Consider the following 7,095-nt stretch of genomic DNA (forward strand, 5'->3'; position numbering starts at 1 on the left):
ACAATGACTCCGGAACTCCAAAAATCTTTTGAAGATTTCTACCCCTATGAGATGCACCTGGATCTGATGGAAAGGTACCATCAGAGCGCGCGTCAAGAGAGGTATGAAATCATTTCCTCCATGATAACCGCAAGGATGAAGGATGGTGAACCCATCACCGGTCACTTGCAGAAGATGCAGAGGTTCGTTGACCTGTTGCTAAAGCTCAATGTTGACTTCCCTGAGGAAATGGCGATTGACATCATTCTTCATTCCTTACCTCCAAGTTATGATCAGTTTCGTATGACTTATCATATGAACAAGGAGGACGTCACACTTAGCAAACTTCAAGGACTCTTAAGGATAGCTGAAAATGGCCTTAAGGGTAAAGCGGTTGCTACTTCTACTCCTTCAACAACCCCTGTTATTGCAATTAGGCAAGGGAAGGGTAAGAAGAGGAAAAACCCTTCGAAGGGTACCAAGGGTAAGACTCTTGATGGTTCCTATTCCAGTGGGACAAAGAAAGGTCCCATTACTCCTTCTTCAAACCCAAAGGAAGCACAACGCTTCTATTGCCAGGATAAGGGACACTTCGAGCGAAGCTGCCCCAAATATCTGCAAGATGTAAAGGATGGGAAGGTTAAACCCACCCATGCAAGTATTTACACAATATTGTCTAACAACTCATATAATGCTAATTCTTGGGTGCTTGATACAGGTTGTGGTATTCACATTTGTACTGATTTGCAGGCACTAAGAAGAAGTGAGCAAGTGGAGCACGGGAAGATAAACTTGGTCATGGGCAATAGGAAAGCATCACATGTTACCAAGATAGGAGTTTATTCTTTATTGCTTAATAATGGGTTAATGTTAGATTTGAATAAGTGTTGTTACTCGCCCGAAATGGCGAGAAATATTATTTCCTTTCATGGCTTGTACAAACAAGGGTTTACATTTTCATTTAATAATAAAAATGGTGCTATTAATGTTTATTACAATGATGTATTTTACTTTAAAGCATTACCTTGTGATGGTGTATATGAAGCTGTGAATGTTGTAGACAATCTAGGGAATAATGTGTTGTATATTGATTCTTCAAATAGCTTGGATAAAGCATCCTTGTGGCATTGTCGTCTTGGACATGTTAACAAGAAGCGCATAGGCCAACTCCAAAAGGCTGGAGTCTTGGAATCATTTGACCTCAAGTCAGATGATAGTTGCGAATCTTGTTTACTTGGAAAAATGACAAAGTCACCCTTCACAGGTACTTGTGATAGGGGTGAAGGTTTGTTGGACCTTGTACACACGGATGTGTGTGGGCCCTTCAGAGTTGCTACAAAGGATGCTAATCGCTATTATGTGACTTTTACTGATGATTATAGTAGATATGGATATATTTACTTAATCAAGCATAAGTCAGAAACCTTTGAAAAGTTCAAAGAGTTTAAGCAGGAAGTTGAGAATCAATTGGGCAGGAACATCAAGATGCTCCGATCCGATCGGGGAGGAGAGTATCTTAGCATTGAGTTCCTTGACTATCTTAAGGAATGTGGGATTGTCTCACAATTGACACCTCCCAGGACACCACAATTGAATGGTGTGGCTGAGAGGCGCAATCGAACCTTGTTGGATATGGTTCGTTCCATGATGAGTCGAGCTTCGTTACCAATCTCTTTCTGGGGGTATGCTTTAGAGACTGCCGCCCATATCCTTAATCTAGTCCCTACTAAAAAGGTTGCAAAAACACCTCACGAGATGTGGACTGGGAAAGTTCCCAATTTGGACCACATCAAGATTTGGGGTTGTGAAGCTTTCATGAGGCGGGAGACTCATGATAAGCTTGAACCTCGAAGTGAGAGGTGTATTTTCATCGGCTACCCACAGAGATCCTTTGGTTACCTCTTCTACAGACCCAGTGATAATGTGGTCTTTGTAGCAAGAAGAGGAGTCTTTCGTGAGAGAGAATTCATAAGCCAAGGGGACAGTGGGAGGCAAATTGACCTTGAAGAGCTTCAAGAGTCAAGTGGTGAAGGAACCTCAAATGCTATCGACCAACCTGAGGAGGAAACTCATGTTGATCCGATAGATGAGTCTGTACCTCCAATACGTTCCACTAGGGTGAGGAACACACCTGACTTTTATTATGGTTATCACATCACCACTGAAGGTGATACATTTATTAGTGATAGTACACTAATAGATTTGGATGAATCTAATAATTACAGGGAAGCCATGGCAGGCCCTGAGTCTGCTAAATGGAAGGAGGCTATGGACAGCGAGATTCAGTCCATGTATGACAATCAAGTTTGGAACTTGGTTGACAATGTACCAGGTCGTAAGACAGTTGGGTGCAAATGGATCTTCAAGAAGAGGACCGACATGGATGGGAAAGTACACACTTATAAAAGCGCGACTGTTTGCGAAGGGCTTTACTCAAACTCCGGGAGTTGACTATGATGAGACCTTCTCACCAGTAGCTAAGATTAAGTCTATTAGAGTGTTGTTAGCCATCGCTGCATTTCATGATTATGAAATATGGCAAATGGATGTCAAAACCGCTTTCCTTAATGGGAAGTTGGCTGAGGATATTTACATGGCTCAGCCAGAGGGTTTTGTCGATCCAAAATACCCTAATAGAGTGTGTAAGCTTGAGAAATCCATTTATAGATTGAAACAAGCATCTCGCAGATGGAATCTTTTCTTTGATGAGAAAGTCAAAGAGTTTGGCTTGTCTAGGAGTGTGGATGAGTCTTGTGTGTATGTCAGGGCTAGCGGGAGCATAGTTAGCTTCTTGGTGTTGTATGTGGATGACATACTTCTCATAGGAAACGACGTCCCAACTTTGCAGGAGGTTAAGTACTGGCTTGGGAAGTGTTTCGCTATGAAGGACCTTGGGGAAGCTGCCTATATCCTAGGGATAAGGATATTGAGAGATAGGAGTAAGAGACTAATTGGACTTAGTCAAAGTACTTACTTGGATAAGGTGCTGAAGAGGTTCAATATGCAAGAATCCAAGAAAGGGGAGTTACCCATCCAGAGTAATGCCAAGCTGAGTAAGACTCAGAGTCCGAGTACAGAGGCTGAGATAGCTGAGATGAGTCATATACCATATGCTTCCGCTGTGGGCTCGATCATGTATGCTATGACTTGTACTCGCCCTGATGTGGCCTTTGCTTTGAGCATGGTCAGTAGATATCAAGGGAACCCTGACAAGGCACACTGGACAGCGGTAAAGAACATTCTCAAGTATCTGCGGAGGACTAAGGACTGGGTCCTTACCCTCGGAGGCAGTGATGACTTGAGAGTGGAAGGATATAGCGATGCTAGCTTTCAGACTGATAGGGATAATTTCCGCTCTCAGTCAGGCTGGGTCTTTATCCTAAATGGAGGGGCAATTACTTGGAAAAGTTCCGAGCAGGAGACAGTAGCTGATTCTACTTGTGAATCAGAGTACATAGCAACAAGTGAAGCAACAAAGGAGGCGATATGGCTGAAGAACTTCATCGGAGACCTTGGAGTTGTACCAGCTATAAAGGAGCCAATGGAAATTTTCTGTGATAGCGAAAGTGCGGTTGCTTTGGCTAAGGAACCGAGAGATCACGGGAGATCTAGGAACATTGACAGAAAATACCATTTCATCAGACATTGAATAGAAGAAGGACTCCTCGTGGCTAAGAGGGTATCATCAGATGAGAACCCGACAGATCCCCTCACGAAGGGACTGAGCAGGGTTAAGCATTTACAACATGCGAGGCGCATTGGGCTGAAGGATGATATTAGTTTCAATAATTAGATTCCTGAAACTTGTAAAATGTAATTGACATTTGATGATAAATAAAAGTTGTTATTTATTTATGAGTAAGGTGTTACTATCTTGTGTTGATTGTTTACTATGTTTCAATTTTGCATATTTTTACTTCCAGAATAATTATGTTATTATTCAAACCATCCACAGTCAGTCAAACTATGGAAGTAAGTATTGATTTAGGACTGTCATGAATTTGGCTTGTATGATTTGTCTAAAAGTGCTTTGGACAATGCAATGGTTGCTACAACATTCATGAGTACTCATAAGGGCTGAGTATTGGATCCAACCCACGCTCACTTGCATCACTTCATGGAATTTATCTCGAGTGATCGTGAGACGGTAATATCATATAAATCTTCAAACCTAGAGATATGGGTTGTTGACTATGAGTTGGTTATTCATTGATTATACGAAAACGCGTTGGTAACTCGATGTTATAAAACGTGCCTTTGTGAATAATTCAACAAGTAGTTAGTACAAGCATATCAGTCGAAGTTTATCTGTTCCTTCTAGAAATAGAAGCGATATCTGGGCCCCTCGATGATTTGGTTTTGACCTATGTACCGGGCCCGGTCAGAACCTAATTGATGTGTTCAATTTAGTTCTATGTCGAAACAAATCAGAGATCGAGAAACAAATGCTGGACAATAAGTAAGACCATGTTCCATGTGTTTGTCCGGCTGATATCATGAGAACAGAGGATTATATGATCACTTATCTTAAATGGCGTATCATCATCATCTCAGTTCCGAGAGACTTTGAAAGAGCTACGATTACTAGTCAAGTTTTGAAGTCATATTTGCAAATATAGTTATTAGATTTATCCAAGTGGGAGACTGTTGGATATAGTGTATGTTAGGAATCGGACCGGGTACACGCAGCGGAAACACACTATCACACACACACAAACTCACGAAAATAAAGCAAGAAGAACACAAGGATTTTACGTGGTTCGGATTCGGTGCAAATCCTACGTCCACGGGCTGCAACTAGAGAATTTTATTAAAACTCACAAGATTACAATTGGCTTGACACTCTACACTTGATGTTTTCTCAAGTTTTTGCACACAAAATATGCAAAACATACATGCATATATATAGGTGAGAGAGCCGCAATTTGCACATGAAATTGAGTCGTCGTAACAATAGTACTCAAATGTGAAAGCCGCAAATGTTGAGTCGTCGTAACAATAGTACTCAAATGTGAAAGCCGCAAATGTTGACTTTGAATTTCCTTCCATTCACATTAGCCGTCCAACAATTGAATTTGATTCTTTTATTTCACATGCATAGCCACATGTTTTCAACCTTTCATATTTTACCTAACAATCTCCCACTTGAAAGTTTGAACAACATGGTCCGTCTCTGTCATCCAACTCCAGTAATCTTAAAACAACCAAGTCTTCCAAGCCTCCAGTTCCTAAGAACAAGCTAAACTTAGTCCCATTTCTCTAATTGCAGCCGCCCCTCATCTTCAAGTACTAGAAGGGACAGTTGAAGCTCCCACTAGCTCCAACTCAGTCGTGGCTAATCCCACCACCGACTCATCCTCTGTCTCAACCGGTTTGGACACTCCACCAGATCCAAAGATACACCGAGGACCACTAACACTCTCCTAACTTTGCAAACTTTCAACAGGAGAGACTTTTTCAGTCTTAGTCTTCAAAACCCAACGGCTCTTTGTAACTGTACCCGAAACACACCCCGTGCTCCCACTGTCACATAATCCCCTGAATGGTTTAGAATTTCTGACTCGTTCAGCTAACATCCCCTTGGCTCCAGAATTCATGTTTGCAAAATGAACTCTCTTAGCCGTAGATTTAGCGAACCAGATTTTGTCTTGCTTAACAGGGACGGTCATACTTCCCTCAGCAGATACCTCAACCATATACAATGACCCACACTTCATACCATGAGCAATCACTAGATTATCATTGATCACCCTCCATTTACCACCACCAAACCTTACTTTCAGTCCTTGTTTATCCAGCTGACCAACAGAAATCAATTTCTTCTTCAGCTCCGGAATCACCCTGACATCCTTCAGGCTCCATGTAGTTCCCAATGAAGTAACCAAATCAATATCTCCCATGCCCGTTACCTGAAGCATCTCGTCATTTGCCAAACGTACCTTTCCAAAATCTCCTTCTTTTAGATTCACCATCGTTTCCCCGTTGTCCATGGCGTGAAACGAAGCCCCTGAATCCATGACCCAAGAGTCCACAGAACTTTCCATACTGAGTATCAATGCATCATCCTCAGACACACTCTCAGCACCGGCAATGTTCAATTCTTTCTTTGGACATTGACTCTTAACATGTCCCACCTCTTGACAGTTCCAGCATTTCACATTCTTCAAAGTTCTAGAAGAACTTTTTCCCTGGCTCCCACTGCTCCTGCTATTCCCTCTACCTCTTCCGACATTTAATAAATCAGAAGAGGAAGATCCACCTTGATTCTTGCGTCTGATATCCTCGCCTAGAACCAAATCTCTAACCCCTTCAAAAGTCATACCACTGGTCCCCACGGAACTCGTAACAGCAGTAACTGTTCCGGACCAGCTATCAGGTAGAGAGGCTAGTAGCAGCGAAGCTTGAGTCTCATTATCAAATTTAATTCCCACAGATGATAATATGGACAGAATTGAATTTAGATTGTTAATGTGAACTGTAACTGAGCCTTCCTCATTCATCCTTGTAGTGAACAGCTCCTTCATCAAGAACACCTTGTTAGCCGCCGATGGTTTCTCATACATATTTGACATAGCCTCCATCATACCACGTGCCGTGGTTTCATTCATGATGTTGAAAGCAACGCTCTTCGTCAACGACAATGTAATAACCGCCTTGGCTTTCTTGTCCTTTGAGTTCCACGCATCTTCAGCAGCTTTTTCCATTTTCTCTGGTTTGTCTCCGAGTACCATGTCCAAATCTTTCTGACATAGCAAGGCTTCTAATTGCATTTTCCACCAGCTAAAGTCAGAACCGTTGAACTTCTCGATTACAATCTTGTCTTCAGCCATTACGACAAACAAGAGACAAATCTTATTATAGTACTTTTGTGTGACAGAAAACACGATCACGCCTTTCAAAACCGAAATAACGACACCGATCGTACAGTACCCTCTCGATGAATAATATTGTATACTAGAATATAAATCTGTCGTACACAAAACGGTCAACCTTGTTTCTGATGTGGCAGATCAGACTAAGCCGCAACCACAGAGCATAATACAAGATACGACCTTCTTCAACCTATGCTCTGATACCAATTGTTAGGAATCGGACCGGGTACACGCAGCGGAAACA

Source organism: Lactuca virosa, chromosome 5 (assembly GCF_052849685.1).
Source record: "Lactuca virosa cultivar CGN04683 chromosome 5, Lactuca_virosa_CGN04683_v6, whole genome shotgun sequence".
NCBI lineage: Eukaryota > Viridiplantae > Streptophyta > Magnoliopsida > Asterales > Asteraceae > Lactuca > Lactuca virosa.